This window comes from Narcine bancroftii, chromosome 9, assembly GCF_036971445.1.
Source record: "Narcine bancroftii isolate sNarBan1 chromosome 9, sNarBan1.hap1, whole genome shotgun sequence".
Lineage (NCBI taxonomy): Eukaryota > Metazoa > Chordata > Chondrichthyes > Torpediniformes > Narcinidae > Narcine > Narcine bancroftii.
Window position 1 is genome coordinate 34,586,853 of NC_091477.1, and position 23,375 is coordinate 34,610,227.

A 23,375-nucleotide genomic window follows, 5' to 3' on the forward strand; every position below is an offset into this window, starting at 1 on the left:
TAGGTGAATTCTTCAGGGAGAGACTAGACAACAAGCCCCACTCACAAAAGGCATTGACATTGGACTATCCCTGATCTCACTGACTGTCACATACTGCCACTTAGCTGCTCCTGGAGGAGAAGGGAGATGGCACGAGGGAGGACGGGGAAACAACCAAAACCACCTAAGCACACACCCAGTGTCACTAAAATCACAATCACCTTTACAACCTACACCAAACCACTTCACACTGATCTGTTGTGTAAAGTTCTAGTCAGAAAGAATGTGATTATGATGGTTACGATGCAGAGGAGGTTTGCCAGCATATTGCCTGGATTGAATATTTTCAGCTATGGAGAGATTGAATGAGTTTGTTTCTGCTTGATCAAAGGATGCTGATGGGTGTCCTGATACGACATCTTAAGAAGCATAGAAATGGTAGATAGTCAGAATCTTTTCCCCATGGGGTTGGGCTATCAAAATCTGTAAATCAAAAGAGAGGAATTTTAATTGGGACTTGATGGGTAAGTATTTTTGCATATCTGGAACTCACTAAAAGAGGAGGTGATGGAATCAGGTTATAATCACCATGTTTTAGAGGCATTTAAACAGGCATTTGAATGGGCAAGACATAGAAGGGAACAGTTGGAATGGATGGGCAAAAGGGTTGGCATGAATGTGAGGGCAGAATGGCCAGTTTCTGTGCTGCACAACCCTGTGGCTCTGTGTCACTGCCACAAAATCAAAAGATAAGGCTACCATCACCTCAACACGTGTCATCATTCAATCACCACAGTCACTGCTACTACAACGAAATGTTCATCATCACCAGAGCCATGGCCCACGACAATCCAATCACTGCCTACTGTTTTATTTTCAGAATAATTATTAGAACTCTGAGCTGCATTTCAAAACTCTCCCCATTTTTCTCTTGCAGTTGATTCAAGGTTACTCATTCACCTTTGAAATTCCTTATGACACCAACTGTTCACTGGTTGAGAAGTACTTGTGCTGTAAAGAATTTTGTAGAATCTAAGGGGCCCCAACTGTTGCTGCAGTGTTGACTTGGAATTTTGATAATTATATGGATTAAACACCATGGAAGTTTATATGGAATAATTGCAGTAAAATGCCTGTTATGAGGAATTTAAGCAAACGGCAGCCTCAAGCAAATGACAAGAAAATTGTGGATAATAAATACAGGTTTAAAATTGGCACCCCCTTGCGGTCAGCTTGCCAATCCATTCACTATGCAATCTCAAGCAACTGGCAAATTCACTTATCCGACATCTACCAATCCCAATAAGTGCCGAATACCTGGAGTTTTACTACATTTTGATTTGAGAAAATTATGGACACAGGGTACCTGAGTATCTGATATACATTGTTTCCCAACAGTAAATGAACAGAACATTGCAACATTTTCTTCATAATGACACTTTGAACTTCCTCCTCAGTGTGGAATGGTGCCCTTTTACTTCAGAAATTGAACTCATATTCTGAAAATACATTTGCATATTTATGTTGTCAATACTATGGTAGGAATAAGATGCTGTTTGGTTATTTGTTGTGTTGACACTAATATCAAGGCTTCCATGAACAAAAATAAAGACATCTTATCTGGTTGGGTCATCACTCTTTTGGGCTTCACAAAAAAATTCTTGTTACTTGATACACCATTTTAAACTTGCTATATTTTCTAACTCTTAACAAGGGTGAAACAATCCCTGTCACATGAAAATACCATAATCCCATTCCAGTATAAGAACTGTTTTGTATTCTGTTTTACCTGATGTTGCTTGTTCGAATTAGTCCAAAGACATTACAGAAAATATCTGAATAGTTATATTTAACTGATAATTGCAAACCATAGTCGTCTTCATTTCATATAGACAAATTTTAATCCACACATCAGTGGCTACAATTTATGTATTTATTCAGTGTCTCATTAAATTAACGAAGGCCGGAATATTTTCTTTAGTAAATAGCAGAAAGAACACCAACTATAAATGATTCAAATTGTTGTATTGTATTTAAAATTATTGAATAAAACTACATGAACTGCCATCCCTTCTTGCAAATGGAAACAGTTATTCAGTTTTAATGATTTACACTTCCACTGATTAAATTAAGTCATTAATAAAGTTTAATTTATCTTCATATTTTCTGGGAAAAAGTAATTGTTGAAGATATCAGATATTGCAGGGCTATTTAAGTATGAGAACAGCCAAGTGAAGCAATGAAAGACTATGTGGGAAATTATAACAATCAAATACCTATTTCTACATTTTTGGGGGATTGACAGGTACTTATCAGATATTTTCAAAGAAAGCACAGGTCCACAGAATAATTTTTGAGGACAAATTTCAATGTCCAACTAATGTAGATTTTACCTTTCAAAACAACATTAATTTGCTTGCATTTCTTTTATTGTTGGCCTACAACCATATGGTTATTGTTTCTTTAATGGTATTTTAAAATCTCCCACAATGCAGCACTCTTTTAGGGATTCAGAGTGACAGAACCGTCAGAAAGCATACAAAAAACATATATTTTAAGCTTTTAGGAGACAACGTAATAGATCTTTTGCTTAGTGGTCATTTTATTTTGAATGATTACATTCAAAATAGTTGTTCTTATAGCATGTGGTGCAGTGAACAAAGGACAACTGGAGTAGTCTGTGAGCTGAACCAACAGAATTGTTTAATAGACCCTTCACAGGAGTTTAAATAAATATAATTGGCATACTATCACAATCACCCAACCTCTGAAGTCATGTGCCTCCCAGATGTTCTTTGCGGCCCCAGCCACCGGAACTCCCGATCCTGTGGGGACTCTACAGACGTCAGTTTGACAATGGAGTGGCGCATTTTGCCATGACATCCCACCTCCCCCCTCCAGAACTGGAGTTCTGAGATGACATCGCAGTCTCACTTATACAACTAGAACAGGCCACCGGATGCCCTCTGAGCTGGGGGCATGCTACCTGTACCAGTTGGTCCAGTTTCAAATGTGCTGGCTTAAGGCTATCCACAGAAACAGTCTCTTCTTTGCTGCCCATGTCTAGAACAAATACTGTGGCATCATTTAGTCATCATTAAAGAGTCCTCATATGGCCATTGTAATGGCATTCTTCGGGCATCTCTGCAACACATATTGGCAGTATTTAAGCTCGACTAGAACGTAGGAAGTTGGAAGTCCATCCCAGGTGGTCTGGACTGGTGCCAATGTACCCACCTTCTCTATCAGACGTGTCAGTAAAGAAGTGGGAGACTCATGCTGCCCGCGCACTGCTGGAATGAAATCACCTGGGACTGTTCGGGGGGGCTCCATACACCAATTCAGCTGAAGAAGTAGTCAGATCTTCTTTTGGCGTGCTGCATATATCTAACAGTATGCAGGGTAATTTGTATATCCAGTCTAGACCATGTGTTGATGAGAAAATGTCAACCCAAATGCCAATCCCATGGGTAAAGGAGGCTGTCCTTGTGGCTGGTCATGTTTCCCGGGTGTGTGCAGGGGGGTTGGCACAGTGGGCCGCCGCTCCCAATTTTTGGTAATAATAGTACCACTGCTCTCTCCCAATGTCTCTTGCGGCTGAGTGTGACCCCGTACCTCTGTTAAGGGTAGGTATAGCTCATGCCCTTTGGAGTGGCAGTGCCACATGACCAACAGTTGCTTCCCCATGCAATTTGGCATGCCATAGCTCATCCGTGTGGGCAGCCAGTTGATGAGGATCACTGAAATCATCATCTGCAAGGAGTAGATGGATGTTCTCCGGCATCTGTTCCTTGCAAATCTGCTCAAAAAGGAAACAGGTCTTGTGCCATTCATGAGCGCCAGCATCTCATTCTTTAGTGCAGAAGGCATGTAGTCACCTGCCCTGTTGCTGTGGGAAAGTCCGAAAGTGTGAGTAAGAAGTGCTTTGATAGCTTTGTAGTTATCGCTGGCTGGAGGCTGACATAAGAGGTCAATGATGCATACCACGGTGTCCTGATCTAGCAATGTGATGACATAGTTAAATATTTAGTAGCACCAGTGGTAATCTGACAAAGATGAAATGGGGCCTTTGCTTGCTCAAACCAAACCTGTGGTTGTGAGGTTCAAAAAACTGGTACCTTGAGCACAATGGCATTCGGTGTATCCATAGTTAGATCTAAAAAATCATTTTGGACCATTGGGGTCACAATTGTAGTGTGTGGTGCAGTCAACAAAACACAACAGTAGTAGTCTGTGAGCTGAACCAACAGAATTGCTTAATGGAACCTTCACAGGAGATCAAATAAATACAGCGGGAAGTCTCACAATCACCCAATCTCTGAGGTCACTCACCTCCCAGAGTTCTTTGCACCTCCCCCAGCCACCGGGAATTCCTGATCCTGCGGGAGCCTGCAACTACAGATGCTGATTTGACTATGGAGTGGCATAGTTCACAACAATCTAAGGTAAACTCATATTACAATATGACACCCCGAAGAGATTTAAAATAAAATTACAGAAGACTGAGACAACAGAACAAGAACATAGCCAAATAGCCCATGGCTTCAAAATTATTTTGTATACAGCAGTGGTTTTTTCAGTACACAGAAAAATATTGGAGACACAATCTGTTTTGTGGAGAAATAGCATGCTTCCATAAATTGTGGTCCAATCTATTGAAAGTACATAGAAGCCTCGGGGCATGTGTCTCGGGGCATGACAAACAATGCATGAGTGATGTCACGTCTATGATCTTTCCCCCCTACACAGGTCATAAATGAATGCTCAAGACTTGCTGCTATGTTTAGTAAGGTTGAAGTTCTAATTGAACAACTGTTCTTCTTGATGGATCTTTTCTTCTCATCTTCAATCTTCAGGCAATTAAGTGAGGTCAAGGATGATTTACTTCGATTTCTCTGGGTTCTGTAATAGCTGTAAAATGAGACTGGCAGACTGTACCACAAGTACAGTAGGATGTACTCGATAGGGTGAGTAATTTAGGAGGTGATGCATTGTCATTTATGACAGGCTTCCAAGTGCACTTGACAAGGAGCTCAATTCAAACTCAAATGCTCCTTTCTTATTTTGAGTGGTAACATATGCTAGAGGTTCCTACAAATGAGCAGGGATGTTAGTTTTTTTCCCCCCCCAAAGGTTTTAAGTGTATCCTTGAATCTTTTCCTCTGTCCAGCTTGGAACAGAGCGTCTATTTTGGGAACCTGGTATGAGGTATGTAAGTGACATGGGCAGATGACAGTGCCATTAGAACCTTGATTCCAGGAATGTTGACCTGACAGAAGTGACCTTTCCTAGTAGTCACATTCGGAGGATATTGCAGCAATAATGTTAGCAGCAACTTTTTATCAGAGCTCTGGGGTGTTTACTACCTATTGTCCAAATCTGAAAGCTATGTTCTATGAAAGCAAGCAGGAGGGCAGGGTTTGCTGCCCAGCTGACCATGAGATCTGTGCCAAGTTTGTAATGTTGACTTTCAAACAATCCTTTCTTCAGGCAGCTCAAGCTATGTTATCACTAATGCCTGCCTTCATTGAGAGCTGGCTCCTGACAAAAAAAATACAATTGTCCTCATTTTCCTGGATCTCATTGTACACCTTCAAAGTAGGAGAAGCATTGTGCAGCAGGAGTTGATTGGTGGGGAAACCTTTGTTCTGCCACTGTTGCATTCAAGGTTCATTCTTGAATTGATCATGTGGACACACTTCTGACCATGCACAAACAGGTCAAGGAGACAGAGTATGGCTCACTGAATCCATGCTGATAAATACTCACCAAATTCCAACACTAATCCAGCCCTCACCGACTTTATATTTTCCCCATATTCGACACAATGGGGCAAAGTTATAGTGGCCAAGTAATTTATTTCTCCCTTTATTGGGACACAATCTTGCCAATGTTTATATGCAAATGCTTAAGCAGCAGAACTACTTGTCTAAACACATACGATGCAATGCGTTTTGGTTCCTTTAATCTATTGTCCTCTCACAGCCTTGAATCCTACCTATTGTGTTGTTCCCACACCCTGTCCAGTGCCTCTTCAGGAAAAGAAAACCGATAAAGAAGAATTCTGAATCCAGAATATCTCTCAACAACAACAACTTTTTGCTCCGGCTCATTACACAAAGAACAGAACAAATCAGAAGAAAAGTTCTTTGCAGAATTTTTAACACCAATTCCTTCTGCCATCAAACTGAATCATCCTCAAAGAGACTGTTTACTCGTGGGCTGTACAATGGAATTACAATGAATACATTTATATATTGCATCTCCATTATCATCTTACACATTGCAAGGTGAATCTTGGAGCACTGTTAGGACCAGCATTATAGACAATTTAGAATTGTGATCACAATTTCCCAGAAACAAACTTCTCAAGATGAGAAAGTCTCAGTTATAAAATATTTATTGAGATCTACTTCAAGCAGCTGGCAAAAAGAGTACAATTGCTGTGGTTGAAACTGCCTCTGAACACCCAGTGTTCCAGTCGTGCCTTTGTATGCGTTTCAGAAATTAAGGGCAATAGATGAGAAAGTTACAAGAAAAATTAAGCTGAGCATTGAAAGTTACTCCTTACTTTGGAGATTTGACTCCAGTGGGACAGAATTTAAACACATGCCAGTATTTGTAAAATAAGGAATAATAAGGGCCAGGGAAAGGAGAACCCTATCCAAGGTGAACCCACACAAGACGGCGGGACTAAATAATATACCAGGTCAATTACTGAAGGATTGAATAGACCAATTGACAGAGGTCTTCACGGACATCTTTAACACCTCACTGCAGCAGTCAATCATTCACATAGGGTTCAAGACAGCCACCGTCATCCTGATACTCAAGAGGGCAACAATAGCTGGCCTCAATAATTACCACCCTGTAGCACTGACCTCCACCATTATGGTAATGGAGCACATCAAAGCACATCTCCCAGAGATGCTGGATCAATTTCAATTTGCCTATAGAAGAAACCATTCCACAGACAATGCTATAGCCTTGTCGCTTCACTCTGTCCTGGCCCACCCGGAAACGATACCTCATATGCCAGGCTGCTGTTCATTGACTTCAGACCGGAGTTTAATACGATCATTACCCAAAGGCTGGTGGAGAAACTGCCCTCACTGGGACTTAACACCCCTCTCTGTATTTGGATCCTGGACTTCCTAACAGAAAGACCACAGTCTGTAAGGGTCAGTAGCAGAATATCAAGCACCATCATGCTGAACATTGGCGCCCCTCAGGGCTGCGAGCTCAGCCCGCTCCTGTTCATGCTACTGACCCACGACTGCATCACCAGGTCCAGCTTCAACAGTGTCATTGAGTTTGCAGATGACACAACAATAGTCGGCCTCATCAGCAACAACACCTCAGATAAGAGGAGAAAAATCTCATGAAATGATCCGAGAGTAACAACCTGAGTATCAACATGGACAAGACGAAGGAGATGATCATGGACTTCAGGAGGTCAAGGAGCAACAACCCTCCATGGCACATCAACAACTCTGTAGTACAGAGAGTGGAGAGCACCAAGTTCCTTGGAGTTCACTTAACTAGTGACCTATAATAGACATTCAACATCTCCTCACTTGTCGGGAAGGTGCATCAGCAACTTCCCTCGGGCAGTGAGAATACTGAACAACCAAAGGAACTGCTTACACTAAACATCCAAGACTCTCATTTATACAAAACACTATTTATTTATTATAGATAGAATACTTGTTTTGCATGTGTATTATTTGTCTGTATCTGTGTTATGTCGGGTTGTGTGTCTGCATGTTTTTGCACTAGCGACCAGAGAACAATGTTTCATCAGGTTGCACTTGTACAATCAGATGACAATAAACATGATGACTTGAATATTTGAAATACAATTGTATGATAAATATTTGATCAAATAGATATTCTTCTACCATGGAAGTTGAACAATGTCCAGTTGTTGCAAATCAAACCATGCAAATCAATGGAGGTGAATAAGACTAGTGCACAAAAGTACTGAAGAAATCCAGCAGCTTCCTTTTGTGTACTGCACCATATAAATCCATGTTTTGCATGTAAACACTGATGGTTTAGGATACACCCAGCAGCAGTTCATTTAAATCAATGAATTTGGAGAATTGAATGCTGTGTCATCAGTATTATAAATATTGGAAATTACCAGAAAGTATTCACTTTCATGATGTTTACAATTTTCATGTAATTTGCAGAATATCTCAAGCATTTTTTGTTTTTTTTTAAATTAAGAAGCAAACATCCTCTAGATACAAATAACTTTATTTTCTTTACTTATGGAAAATTATGAAACAATGATCTGATCCTTTCTCTCTGCTGGTCTCTGGCAAAAGAGAATTAAATGTACTTAGCTTCCTTTGAATATAAAGCAACAGTAATATCTTGTAGTGGCCTGTGTACAGAGACGCGGACTGGCCCACAAAATGGCCGATGAACACAGTGTCCTGGCTGACCTCCCATACAGTAGGAAGATGGTGAACGGAGGTGGGAATGCTGGCCAATCCCAGGCCGGCACTCCAATGACGTGGTGCCTTAATGTCAGTGCCTGGGGCCCATATAAAGTGACGACCAGTGCAATAAACCAGTCTGGACTTCAAGGCGTTGCTGTGTGTGTCATTCTTCTCCACACCCGCTTATCGCGAACGCTACACTCTCATGTTTTTCCTAACAACCATCAACCAATAAAATGCATAAGAACCTATAATGCTTTGATCCTTAATTGTCAAATCGATTCAAGTACCACTACATTGTAAAGGAGTACCATGATTTGTTTAGACACATATAAAGAACTCCTTCTGGCATACCACACAATCGCAGTTGGGCAGTGGCCAATAATTCCTTTGGTGGTCTCATTGTGCATGGAGATTAAAACCTCATATCTGGCCATGCAGCTCCCCCAGCCTTCTCACGAATCAAATGATCTGACAATGTTCAATAGTACCATCTTTATTGCTTTCTCAGCAGCTGCCTACATAGGGTTCACATTTAACAGTCTTCCAAAGATATCTTACTTCCTGCATGAAAAATCTCTCAGCAGTAGACACATAGTCACAATTCTTTAGCTATTTTTAAAGCACCAACATCGTGTCTTAACGCGTCATCTGGGCAGCTATCAGCTAACCTGATTTTGTTGTAACTCCTTGCTCAGATTGAGCTCACCACTATGATAACTAACATTTGCAAACAAATATTTATTATATATTCTATCCATTAAACTATTGAAATAATGTCGGCAAATTATCATTGTTTCTTACAAATGCTGAATCTCCAATTCTAGATTCCAGGAATCAGGGGCATAATGATTTATTGCTTCAGTCAGCATAATGCACACTGGCAATGCAGTTCTTTGAGGTTGCAAATGTGGCAGCATCAATCCCATGTCTTTGTAAGGATATCGTTATAAGTATGCAGCCATTACTTCTTGCTGAAATTCAGGTCAGATTACTGGCCTATGGAAACCCAAATGAGTGGTTACCTTTTTCAACAGAAAACCCCTCCCCTCTCCTCCTCTACTTGTCTAAAGGTTGATCTCGATGTGTAAGAATGCCTGCCAATGAACTTGTGTGTAGGGGTGTCTGTCATTATAATGATAGCCTCACAAAGACATGGCATCTGTTTCTGCCGTAGTTACAACCTCAAAGCGAACCAGAATTGCATTGTCAGGACTGAGGCAATAAACCATTATACACCCAATTCTAGATTACTTAGTCACAACTTCAGTTGGCAGTAAATTTCAATGGACAACAAAGACTGCATCAGCCCCTGCTATCAGACTACTTCTGCTACTCTATAAATCATGGGTTCATGGGCCAAAATGGCTTGTTACCTGCTGCATGTCTAATTAAAAAATTATACTAAAAGTTAAATTAAAATTATATCAGAGCTCAAAATCCAGATTGTGGAGTCTAAAGTATTTTCAATTAATAATATTGTTTTGAAAAGATTTAGGGGAGAAATTCAATTTTGGTCACAAACACCATAAACTAGAAGTCAGTCAAACTGCATGTTTACCAGTGAGTATAACTGGTTGGAATATTAGTCATAGAGCACTGGAACAGGCTCTTTTGCCCTTTATGTTCAAGCCAATCATTGAGTAGCTATCCATCCTAATCACAAACACTTGAATATTCCTCTCTTGCATTTATTGCTAACTCAGGCCTTCTCGTTGCTCTCTTTTAGTTTCTATTTAATAAATTTGTCAATTCACACAAAAGTAGTTTCACTCAATTCCAACTAAGCAATGAGGTCATTTAGAGCAGCAATTCTCAACAGGGGCCATACAGCTCCTCTGGGGCCCACAGCACATTTAGTGGGGGGGGGGTACCACATGGATTGAAATCATATTGATACGCTATCAATTACTCCAAAAGACTAAAATTTACCAAACAACAGGCTTTTATTTCCATAAGACTGCATGTCCACTCATGTTGCTGGCCTGATTCCAAGGTTCATACTGGAGGAGAGTCTTGGATATAATCACTTTATTAGAGAATTCCAAGGGGGAAGTATCACAGAGTTAGTCAGCAGGGAGGCAGGCCAGCAATACACACAGAGTCAGTACAAATGTAAAAAAAAATAGCATTACCGTGGTATCACCACATTCACCGCCTCTTAAAAGAAATTCCAGTGGGCTGGAGTGGGTTCATCACAAATTCAGCCGATCCAGTGGTCCTTTCTGTCTCTGGGACCGCCTTAGTGCCAGCTATGGCTCAGCTGCTGGTTCCTGGGCGATTGGGATACACGTTGGCAGTTGGCGTGTCCAGTGCCTGGAGTGGGGCAGCTGGGGCGGGGGTCAAGGAAGGGTGCTCGGATATTTAGTGGTCAATCATGGTAGTGGGGCTCACTGGGTGGTCAGTGGTAGGATTTACATGGTGGAGCTGAACCTTCTCGATCAGTGGGTCGGTCTTATGACATTGCCAGAGCCTCTGAAGCAGGACTGGTCCTGCGGGCATCAACAAGGATGACAATGTGTTGTCCCTGACGTGGACTTACTGGGGAAGGAAAACATATGTTCGTGTAGTGTGATGTTGATGGCCATCCACAGGAGGGAGCCTCGAGGAGGACCTCTTGCCAATGGGAATAAAATGAATTATCAATAACTCCAAAAGATTGGAAGTTACCAGACGACAGCCTCTTATACCCATTATGGAATTCCAAGTGGGAGGTTAGTCAGCAGGGAGGCAGGCCAACCATACACACAGAGAGAGTACAAATGAAACAAATAGCATAACAGTGGTATCACCACACATTTTTTAAAAAGTGGTTTTTATGTATTCAGTAGGAGTATGGAAGAAATGAGCTAAACTTGACTCCTTCACAGGGGAGGGGCACATAAACTTTGAGCAGAGTACTAAGGGGACCATTGCCAAAAATAAAAGAGGTTGAGAATGGATGATTGAAAGCATAGTTTTTTTGTTGTTTCTAAATAGCCTGTGAGATGCATTTAATTGATGTCTTTTACAGACATGGATATAATTGAGGTTTGCAGCCTTGACTTAAATTTTGATGTACATTGTAGCTGGGGAACTTAAGAGAGCCATCTTTCCTGCCAGATCAGTTCTTATTTTCCATGATACAGTATGTTAACTATTGAAGAGATATGCCTGTTTTTTTCCATCTCTCACTCTTGCAGATGAATGTGTATACAAATGCTCTTTCACAAAGCATCTTGACTGTCTTTTTGAAAGCCAGCCAGTCACCACCCTACTGACGCCAGTGACTAATGTAGGTCTGTTGTTGTGGCACAGAGCCAGCTGTTACGTTTATATATAAACACATGACTGTTCTGAAAAAAGCATATTACGAGTTCCTTGAGTCTTAGCATGTCTTTCCTTTGCAAAATCTATCCAATTATACACTGATCTTTCTTCCTGGAACAACAATTTTGCAGTTTTCTTTAGGTTGTAATTAGTATTTAAAGATGAACTGAAAATAGGATGTTTTAAATTATTTGTAATTACCCTATTCAACCATTTGCATTACAAATCTATACCATGATGCCATAGCAACAAAACCAAAATAATTATCAGCAGGTTTACCATATTGACATTCTAAGACCTTGGTGCAACACTAATTCATGCAAAAGTGAAATGTGAGATGTAGTTCAACCTCAATGTATATACTGCAGGAGCATCATTATTTGCCACTGTGACATTTATCAATGGTTTCATAGTTATTCTAGCCATTTGACGCACCATCAATGACCACAAAAGAATGAGGTTGTGAAACTGATCGGCTTTTATTAACTATAGACTGGAGCAGCCATTAACCTCATGGCAGAATGAATGGGGAGCATGCAAGCGGTTATGAGTAGGATTGGTCTCAGGAGGCGTTTCCAGCCAGCAGCAGCCAATTATAGGATAAGAGTGGTTTTCCCACATTCACCCCTCCTTTTTAAGAAGAGTCCTGCAGGGTGAGGAGTAAAGAAAATGAAGCAAATATACATTTTTACAGATTAAGTCTGTGGGGGGGGGGGGGGGGGGTTTCATCTGCTGCAGCAAACAATGTGATAACAGTTGGGGTGCAGCTGTGGTGTCTTGAGCAGCTTGTGGGGTTAGTGTCTTCACTCGTTACAGTTCATTTTTGGTGGGGGGGGGTTTAAGGAACAGGTGATGGGATGCGGAGTGTGGTGCTGGTGCCAGGGATGTAGTATGGTCAGCAGCAGGTTCAGGGACCCCCAAGGTAGCAGTGGGGGGAGGGGGGGGGGGGAAGAGTCTGTTAGTGGTCAGTAGTGATCGGAGGGGCGCCTGATGGTGCCAAATCCCGGATTGAGATCATGTCTTTGCGCCCATCAGGGAAGGCAATGTAGGCGTACTGGGGGTTTGCGTGGAGGAGGAGGATCTTCTCGACCACTGGATTGCTCTTAGACTGCATGGTGTGCTTTTGAAGCAGATAAGACAGGCGGGTGGCGTAGATCCTGACAGACTTCCTTGGGAAAGCAAACATAAGGCGAGTTGTTTGTGGCTATACAGAGTGGAGTACGTCTGGAAGGACTTCTTGCCATTGGGAAACAGTGAGGTCCTGTGATTTCAGTACCAGGAGGATGGTTTTCCAGACATTCTCCCTTTCCACCTGACCATCCCATCAAGGAGAGTAGCTGGTGGTCCTGCTTGTGGCGATGCCCCTGGCCAGCAGGTGTGGCTGCAGCTCGTTACTCATGAATGAGGTCCCCCGGTTGCTGTGAATGAAGTTGGGGTGGCCAAAGAGCATGAAGACATTGATAACTGTAGCCGTGGTCAAGACCAGGCAGGGGCTGGCGAAAGGGAAGCACAAGTATTCATCAATGATGGTTAGGAAGTAGACATTCTGGTTGGATGAAGGGAGGAGGCCCTTAAAATTGATGCTTAGGTGCTTGAAGGGGCAGGTAGCTTTGATCAGGTATGCCTTGTCCGGTGGTAAAAGTGCAGTTTGCATTCAGCGCAGACCTGGAAGTTTTTAGTCATTGTCCAGACTTTAATAAAATGAAACAACATAGTCACTCCAGGATGGCAGAAGTTAATATGGAGAATCTGCAGTCTGTCCATTTGGGCACTGGCACAGGTCCTACAAGATAGAGCGTCTGGGGGCTCGTTAGGTTTGCCAGGCCATTATAGGATGTCGTAGCTATAAGTGGACAGTTCAATTCTCCACCGGAGGATCTTATCATTCTTGATTTTTCCCCTCTGCTTATTATTAAACATGAATGCGACTGCGCTTATCTGTGAACAGGGCGAATCGTTTTCGAGTGAGGTAGTGCCTCCAGTGGCGTACTGCCTCTACGATGGCCTGGGACTCCTTTTAGACTGAGGAGTGGCAAATTTCAGGGCTGAGGATGGTGTGTGAGAAGTTGGTGATGGGTCCGCCCACTTGGTTAAGTGTGGAAGCCAGGGCAAAGTTGAACTCATCACTCTCCACTTGGAACGGTGTGGACTCGTTTATAGCATGCATCATTACCTTGGCGATGCTGTTCTTGATACTGTCAAATGCTGCACAGGCCTCAGCTGGCAGGGGAAAAATGGTGACTTTGACCAATGGGCGGGCGTTGTTCGTATAGTTGGGGACCCATTGACCATAGTATGAGAAAAAAAAAACCCAGGCATCTCTTCAAGATTCTGAGAGTATGTTGAAGGGGTAGCTCCTGTAGTGGACACATGCAGTCGGGGTCAGGGCCAATGACACCAGCAGCTGATGATGGCTAGTCAGGTTGTCTGGAACTCACAATTGTCCTTGTTATAAGTAAGGTTCAGAAGCCTTGTGGCCCGGAGGAATTTACAGGAAGTTTGCATCATCATCTTGCAGGTCGTGGCCGCAGGTGGTCACATTATCAAGGTATGGGAAAGTGGCCAGCAGTTTACAGTGGTCCACCATGCACTCCATCTCCTGCTGGAAAACAGAAACCCCATTGGTGATGCTGAAAGGGACCCAGTGAAAGTGGTAGAGGTGACCATCTGCCTTGAATGCTATATACTGGTGGTCCTCTGGGTGGATTGGGAGCTGGTGATAGGCCGACTTCAGGTCAATCATGGAGATTACCTGATATTGCTCAATCTGATTAACCATATCGGATATGCAGGGAAGGGGGTACACATTGAACTGCGTGCATCGGTTGATGGTCTGGCTATAATCTATGACCATCCTATTCTTTACACCATTCTTTACCACAACCACCTGGACTCTCCAGAGGCTGTTGTTGGCCTCGAGGATGCCCTCACCCAACAAACACTAAACTTCCTACTTGAGAACGCCTTGTCTGTGGCACAGTATCGCCTGCTCCTGGTGGCTACCAGCTTGCAGTTGGGGGTGAGGTTCGTGAACACCAGGGTGGGGGTGGGGGGTTGACCTTGAGTGTTGAGAGGTCACAGGTCACACGCAGAGGGCCATCTCTCAACTGTTCATTGCAAATGGTAAGGGGGGGGAATGTGGTCCACTGAATTCCAATGTAACACTCTGTGGTTGGCACTGGAAGTCCAGCTCCAGCAGCAAGGGGGAGTAGAGCTGCGGCATGACGAGGATCCTGAAGTGTTTGTAAACTGTGCCTCCAACAGTCAAAGTCACTGTATAGGACCCATGGCCTTCTGCTGTATGGGATTTGGACATGAGTGATATCTTATGGCTCACTGGCCACACTTTGAGGGATAGATGCTTAGCTGAATCAGGGTGAATAAAGCTTTCCATACTCCCGCTATCAAACAAACTGTTTGTAATGTGCCCATTTACCTGAATGTCCATCATTGACCTGGCAAGTTTACGTAGTCCCTCTTGGTTCAGGGTGATGGAGGCCAGTATAGACTGGCTGTCTGAGTTCAAAGAGTGCTTACATTCCCAATATGGCTGCCTTTGCTGCTCCCCCGCTGTGATGAGGCCTGAAAAGATGGCACTGGCCACGCATTTTAAAATGGTGGCCCCGTGATTTGTACGGGGTGTCGTTGGTCCGCAGAGGAGATGGCGCCTATCATGCTGTCCGGAGTGGTGACTGTCCGCACACGGTTTGTTAGGTTTCACAGGCAGTTCGGACAGGCAAACTTTGCATAATATCCCCTTTTTCCACACCTCGCATATTACACCTACTTGGTAGGGCAGCATTTCCTTGGGTCCTTGCTCTGCCCGCAGAAGTAGCATTTGGGGCAATCACCTACCATGACAGTGGAAGTCAGGTTGCTAGAGGAGTGGGATGGTGTCAGCAACCAGTTGCTCACGTGCAGGATGATTTCCCGATCCTAAGATAGCGGCGCTCGTGGCAGCAAAAAGGCGGCCGAGTAGTAATCTGAGTTTTGGAGGGCCACCTCCAGCGTCACCGTTAATTCAACCGTCCCTTGCAGGTCAAATACCTTCTGCTCCAGGAGTTGCTGTCTTATATAGCTGGACTGGATTCCAGCCAATATAGGTCCTCTGCATTCTGGGCAGCCATCATGGGTTTTCAGTTGCATGTCCGCAGTGCCCGTAGGCACTTGACTGACCAGGTCGTTGCTTCCTGGTGGCCAGGAGATGCCATGCATAGACCTCATTTGCGATACTGGACCTTCAGTGTACACATGGTGTCGTTGATCATTGGGAAGAACAGGAATTCGAATTGTGAGGAGTTTCAGTTGTCCTCGTCAGCGTTAACAGCATTTGCGGTCACCATCAGGAAGACCTCGAAGCAATGTAGCCAGAGTTTGAATGTGTTCAGGGCATCAGAGGATTGAGGGTCGATGTTGAGTCTCTCTGGTTTCAGGTATTGCTCCATTTTCTCAGAAAAATATAATTAATAAAATTGATGCACCATCAACTACCACAAATGATTACATTTGTGAAACTGATAGGCTTTTACTAACTGTAGACTGGAGCAGCCATCAACCTCATCAAGTGATCATGGCAGGATGAATGGGGAGCATGCAAGGAGTTATGGGTAGGATCAGTCTCAGGAGGCGTGTCCAGCTGGCAGCAGCCAATCGTAGTATTACAGCGGTTTACCTCACCATTCTTGCCACTTTCCAAAACAAATACAAAGGAGATAAACATGGATCCTCAAACAAAAGAGCAACCAAACCCATATTATAAACAGAAGAAATATCGGCAGAAGATTGGACCAATGAACTACCAGATTAGGAACTATTCGGCAGTGGGTGCATGGGATTAGGGTAAATATGTCTGTCACCTGACCAGAGGAAGAAGCATGTCCTTGGGATCTCCATCCTGAGTCCTGGCCAGGATCCCTATCGGAGTAAACTAGTCGGAACCACCTTGCAAACAAGAATCTCTTATTCTGTATCTGTTACTAGATTTCCAAGTGGTGGGTCTGCACTACAATATTTATTTCTCCTTGTTCTCCAGAACTCCCTCTGTCAGATGTGCCCATTGTAGTGCAGTGCCGATGAGAAATATTTAAATTGAGAACCTCTCCCCAGTCTTGCCTAATTAAACACAGTATAGCTTGGTGGCTTTCAGTTTCTTGGACCCAAACAATTAAACTGAACTGAAAAACCATACATTTGCACAGAATGCACAAAACATTCCTTATGGTTGTACAACAGCTGAACAATCACAGCATTTGCAAACTTTCTTGCTTCACTCCAATGGATGAGTGGACCTGGTTAATTTGATGACATTTGCTTTATCATGTTTGTGGTAGCATTCTGGAGGGAATGAGAATTTAAAATAAAAACACAAAGTGATTTCCAAAAGCATCGCTATAATATGACTCGTTGATGAACAGAAAGTAAGGCTTTTTCTGTGAGCCTTCTATGGACTGAGTGAAACAGACAAGACAATCTCAACTATCAGAAGCATTATTCTTCCAAGAGTTGAGTGTCTGTGTATTTTATTACCTGGGTGGTCTATTTTCTGCAAATGTAAGAATTCATTCTTTGTTTCATACCTGGATGTGCCTCCATAACATGATCCCTCAATTGTGTATTCTGAGGGTTTTTTCTCTTCTAAAGTCCAATTAAAAGCAGCTCCATCACTAGTTCTCTGTATAAACACCTCCCAATTGAACAAAATAAATCTCTCACAAATATATTTCCAGAGGGAAATGAATAAGCAGCTGTGAGCCTTCATTCACATCAAGATTCCTGACTTCTTCATGGCATCTTTATGTCTCATCTCTGTTCAAGTGCTGAGATTTCAGAACCTGCAAAAACACATAATAGAAACATTCATTTCAAATTATTCCCAATCTCCAGAAAGGAACCTCACTTAAAGTGCAACAATAATAGACCTGTCTCTCCAGAGTAAGTTGCTTGGACAGATCCAAACCTGTGGGAAGAAGGTGTGCGCAGGATTCATTTTCGCACTTTAAACATATTTAACTAGTGAACCTCTCAGCATTCTTCCCTATCCTGTTTATTGAGGGAGTTAAACTCCACCCTCTCCTGCCCCACTGTCCTTCAATCAGGCCCGTGCAAAGCTGGTAATAGACCTAGCAGGCCAGATGGGAAAAGTAGGCCCCTTTTCATACTACTCATTAAGTATTTTTGTAATCAGTGCTAAATACTTCTGCTTTATGTATGGGCATATACATGTACATGTAGTGTACATGAAGTAATTACAAGTAAAAGAACAGAAAAAAGAACTAGAACGATTTATAAAAACGGTAATAATATTAACCAATAAAATAAGAATCAATACAAGTGTATAATTTTTTTTGCTTATTTACTGGTTTAACATTGGTTAAAAATAAAATATTACTATCAATATTGTAAAATCTATTGGTCAGTATGTGATAGCATAATTATTGACCTTGAAAATTTTCGCAAATTTTGCAACTCTATTATATTTAACATAATATAAAATACATTGGCATAAAAGTACTTTGCATCAACAGTTAACAAAAAAAAAACAAGAATATATAGAATGCAAAAGACAGCACTAAACTACAAAGCTAATAATGAAACAATAATTTAAAACATAATAATGTATCTTTCATCAACAAGCATTGAAACTACTCATGGGCCTGACTATTCAAATTGAGAACATGTATCTGCTGTCAAAGCCAGGGTTCCTGAAATTTAATAAGATATGTTGTGTTGTGAGTGTGTGTGGGTGCTGCACAAGCTCAACGCAGATATCTATTTTAAACCAATTACACAACACAACAAGTATATGAGCCCGAAGAAACTGATGGGGGAAGTCAGGCTCTATTGAGTTATTGCTCGATAGCCTGTCAGACACAGTCACTCGTTCCCATGCGATGTGTATGCACGGTGAGTGTTGTGGCAGTCATGAGAAGAGTGGAAAAATATATATTTTTATTTGTGTGTGGTCACCACAAGAAACATATAATAAATTATGAACATAAGTTGGTTTCAGTTATCTGCATTTATTTATCTATATTTTAATGATATTCATCTTATGTTCTTTCAAATATTAATATTTAAGGAACCCCCCCACTTGACTGTTTTTACAATATGAATATTTTTTATCAAGGCAAAGAGTTCCCCTTTGTCTCTACCAGGGGGAGTAGGCCTCTTCAAAAATCATAGACCCATGCCAACTGGCCCAGCTGAACCCCCACACTCCTCCCACACCCACCCCCCCCCCCCCCCCCACCTCTGTTCTGGCCTACTTTCAATGTTTAGAATTAAAGAACAACAAAGCAACTAAGAATTTTCTGAAGATCTACCAGTCACAATGGTGTAGCTGTAGAAGCACAAGCCAGAGAAACTGATTACAGAAACAATATAATTGTCATGGACTATGCCAGGTTTCACATCAACTGAAGCATGATCGAATACATTTTTTATCTGCTATCTTCTGTTAAGATCTTGTTTAAGGGACAAATTAGGTCCAGTACTAACTTTACCACAGTGTAGTGAAAGGAAAGCACAAAAAAATTATTTCAAAAATATATTCCTTACTTCAGGTGGGAACCCCTAAACAAGAGCTTGATAAATCGAGACAAAGGTGGGAATCAGATTTGGGTATAGAAATCGATCCATTTTACTGGTCTGACTTATGTCGGGACTGCATAATTGATAACTTCTTGCATCAGCTATACCTTACTCCACAAAAGTTACATAAATCCCAATCAGAAATATCAGACCAATGTTTTCAATGTGGTCAAGGTATAAGTACTTTCTTGCATTCACCTTGGTCATGCCCTAAAATTAGGCCTTTCAGGAAAGATTTGGGCAATCTCCTGGAAAAAAAATTATTAAAATTCAATACCCTCAGGCACTTGAATAATTTTTATTGGGGAATTTAGAAGACCTAAAGCGAGACTGTCTAAACATCAATTAAAATTCATTAAGCTTGCTGTAGTAGTGGCCAGGAAATGCACAGCAATTACTTGGAAATCTAATTCCCACTAGGTTTAGCCTTCTGGAAGATAGAACTGCATAATTGTGTTCCCCTAGAGAAGATCACATAACCTCAGAAACAGGAATGGTGTAATATTCAAGAATATGGAATGCATACCTAAAGTGCATCATAGTAAATCTTTAATGACTCCCCATTCCCGTCTCTCCCCCCCCCGCACCCCCCCCCCCCCCCAACACTGCTCGCAGCGCAAGGGGATTGACCATTCTAATTCAGTAACAATCCAGAATCAGTTAAAAATCTGATGGGAAGGAAAAATGTTGTATGTAATGATAAAGATAGAATTTAGTTTTATATTAAACTTGGGAGGAAAAGTCAGTGCCAAATCAAAGTTCTAAATTTAAAAATGGTAAACTTTGAAAGTCTGAAGGAAGAAACCACTGTTTTTGGTTGAGTTAGATTGTTAATGGATAAACCTAGAGATAAACACAGGGGAAATATTTCAAGGAGTATCTGCTTTAATTCAAAACTAGGGTATAATCACAGAAGGCAAAGGTTTCCTGTGCAGTTGAGCAATCCTGGTCAACAGCGGAGGTAAGGGACAGTGGTGAACTGAAGGACAATGTTTACAAAAATGCAAGGAAATGAGGGAATCAGCAAACCTTTTAATTGAGACCTACAGAAAGGTAACAGGCCCTTTCAGCCATGACCCTGTGCCACCCAATTACACCAATTGACGTACACCCCTGGCACATTTTGAATGGTGGTAGGGGAAAACCATGTAGACGTGGAGAGAACGCCAGATTCAAACCCCGGTTGCCGGCACTATAGCAGCGTTGTGCTAACCTCTATGTTAACCATACTGCCCCTGAGAGGTTTGAAACACACAAAGATGAAAATAAATAGTGTCAAAGGAGGAATATGAAGAATACTCATAATAATTAAATCAAACAGCTAAAGTGAAAATACGAAAAAAGCTCAGAAGAGTGCAGACAAATTAGGAACAGATGCAAGTGAACATGTAATGGCCATTAAAGAAATAGATGTTCTCATAAATGTTAAATGATAACTTTTCCATTTGTTGTCACAGCTGAATCTGACAATTTTTCAAAGGAGTTATTTAGTGGAGATTGGTGGTTTATTCAGCAAAAGTTTTGAAAAAATAGGAACATTAGGGTGTTGACCAGTTTGCAGGCACTGTATTGACGAAGTGAAGAATCCTGAGAAAGGGAACAGGGAAGCATGATCCAAAAGTAATCCTTGCCTCACTAGAGTGCAGGAACTGCAACAAACACGTACCACTTGCTGCTTTAATGAAAGTGGCATCAAGCCAGTTAACTGCTGAGATGTTCATTGGATGCACGTATCAGCATGGCACCTGATATCACTAAAGGAGGGGTACTTGTGACCAGCATGGGAATTGAGTTGTTATTTCAAAGTGAATTTGTCCTGTGAGCCAATAAAGCTAAAGGTAAAGGTTCCATTGTTGTCATGTATACTACATTTAGAATGTAACATATGAAATTCTTCAACTTTTCTCTCCCATAAGGCAGACAGAGAGTTGCCACCTTGTCCGGCATCCCTCACAGAAACCTACAGGATCTGCTGTTCCCAGGCAGTCTCCCCTCCAAGTACTCACCAGTCCTGAGCCTGATTACTTCTGAGATCAGACAATCTCATGCACATTTAAGATAATAAATGATGATTAATAGTAGATAACGTGCAACATAAATTTCTGCAAAATATGTCTGAAGAGATTATTGTTTGTCATCTATCTGGATGATAATGTGGTAAATTGGATCAGCAGGTTTGCAGAGACACAAAGATTGGCGGAGTTATGACAGCGAGAAAGACTTTCAAAGTTTGCAGAGGGATCTGGACCAGCTGGAAAAATGGGCCGAAAATGGCAGATTGAATTTAATGTAGAGAAGTGTGAGGTGTTGCATTTTAGAAGGACAAACCAAGAAAGGACATGCACGGTAAATGGTAGAGCACTGAAGAGTGCAGTGGTACAGAGAGGTCAGGTGAATACAGATACACATTCCCTGAAAGAAGTGACACAGTTAGATAGGGTTGTAAAGAGAGCTTTTGGCACATTGGCTTTCATAAATCAAAGTACTGGGTATAGGAGTTGGGATGTTATGGTGAAGTTGTACAAGACATTAGTGAGGCCAAATTTGGAGTATTGTGTGCAGTTTTGGTCACCTAACTATGGGAAAGATTTCAATAAGATTGAAAGTGTGCGGAGAAGATTTACTAGGATGTTGCCTGGACTTCAGGAACTGAGTTTCAGGGATAGGTTAAAGGTTAGGACTTTATTCCCTGGAGTTTAGAAGAATGAGGGGATAGACAGAGTAAATGTAGGTTGGGTTTTTCACTGAGGATTGGTGAGATACAAACCATTGGACATCAGTTTAGGGTGAAAGAGCAAAAGTTTAAGGGGAACTTCTTCACACAGAGAGTGGTGGGAATGTGGAATGGGCTGCAGCTGAAGTGGTGAATGCTGGGTTTAATTTAACATTTAAGAGAAATTTGGAGAGGTACATGGATGGGATGGGTATGGGACGGCTAGGGATTGGGTGTAGGTCAGTTGAACTGGGCAGAATAATGGTTCGGCACAGACTAGATGGGCCAAAGGGCCTGTTTCTGTAATGTAATGTTCTATGGTTCCATGGAAGGAGAAATGTCCTCTATTCACATGGAGGTTTGGACGCTCTCCAATCATGTAAAAAAAAGACAATCATAATTTTATGAACCTCTTTAAGATCATCCTTTAGCTTATTGATGTTCACTGAGATCAATCCATCTTATCCAAACTCTTCTTGTAACTAAAGCCCACCATTCCAGGCAGAATCCTGGTGAATCTCTTCTCACGCAAACACAGCTTTTCTCTGGTGCTGTGACCAAAACTGCACCACACAAGTGTGGTCAAAACCAATGTACAGTGCAAAATAATATCCAAATCTTATACCAATAGCTCTGTCTGTGAAGGCAGGCAAGCTATACACCTTCTTCACTACCCTACCCACCTATGTGGCTATTTTCAGGGAGCTATGAAATACAAAGTCCCTCAATACATCAATGTTTCTTAGCTCCCTGGTGTTAACTGTACATATCTAGCCAGTATTAGATGACTCAAAATATCATATCTAATCATTAGAATGACTGCTCAATTTACTATTCTCCCATCATTCATAAGAATAATCCCCATCAGATAACCCTACAAATTCTATCCTTTCTTATTTTCTTTCATGCTCAGCACTAAGCCTCAGGTCCACAACTCACAATCAGCAGGTCAGGGTATGCTTTTAGCAATGGGATCCATAGTGATACTCACTGGCAGATTTTCTCTCTATTTTAGCACAATCTGGCCCACAGCTGGATGCATCAACATCTTACAGAAGGGTACAAGAAAACGTCTTTGTCTTAACCCAGGGAGCAGATTGTTAAGGCCATATTTTGAATACTGAATTTTTAGGCACATCGTAAGAATGAAAGTACCGTAATAAAGATGGCAGCTCACCTTCTTTCTCACAGCCTGGACCCCCCTCATCTATCATCTCTTGTGAGTTTGTATATGGACACTAGTACAAATGCACTATAGACATACAGCATTTATACACAATAATATTTTGTAAATGTATGTCAACGCTGTACCTTGCACAAAGAGAATTAGACCA

At 41.8% G+C, this 23,375-nt stretch overlaps 1 long non-coding RNA gene across 3 annotated transcripts in view; it reads right to left on the bottom strand.

The window, feature by feature from the left end:
• Positions 1-23,375, bottom strand: part of LOC138743416 (uncharacterized) — a 66,754-nt gene that overhangs the window by 17,963 nt on the left and 25,416 nt on the right. For all 3 annotated transcript variants that reach the window (XR_011344869.1, XR_011344868.1, XR_011344870.1), the window contains one exon: positions 17,315-17,569. This is a non-coding gene — a long non-coding RNA (uncharacterized lncRNA). The remainder of the gene's footprint in view (positions 1-17,314; positions 17,570-23,375) is intronic.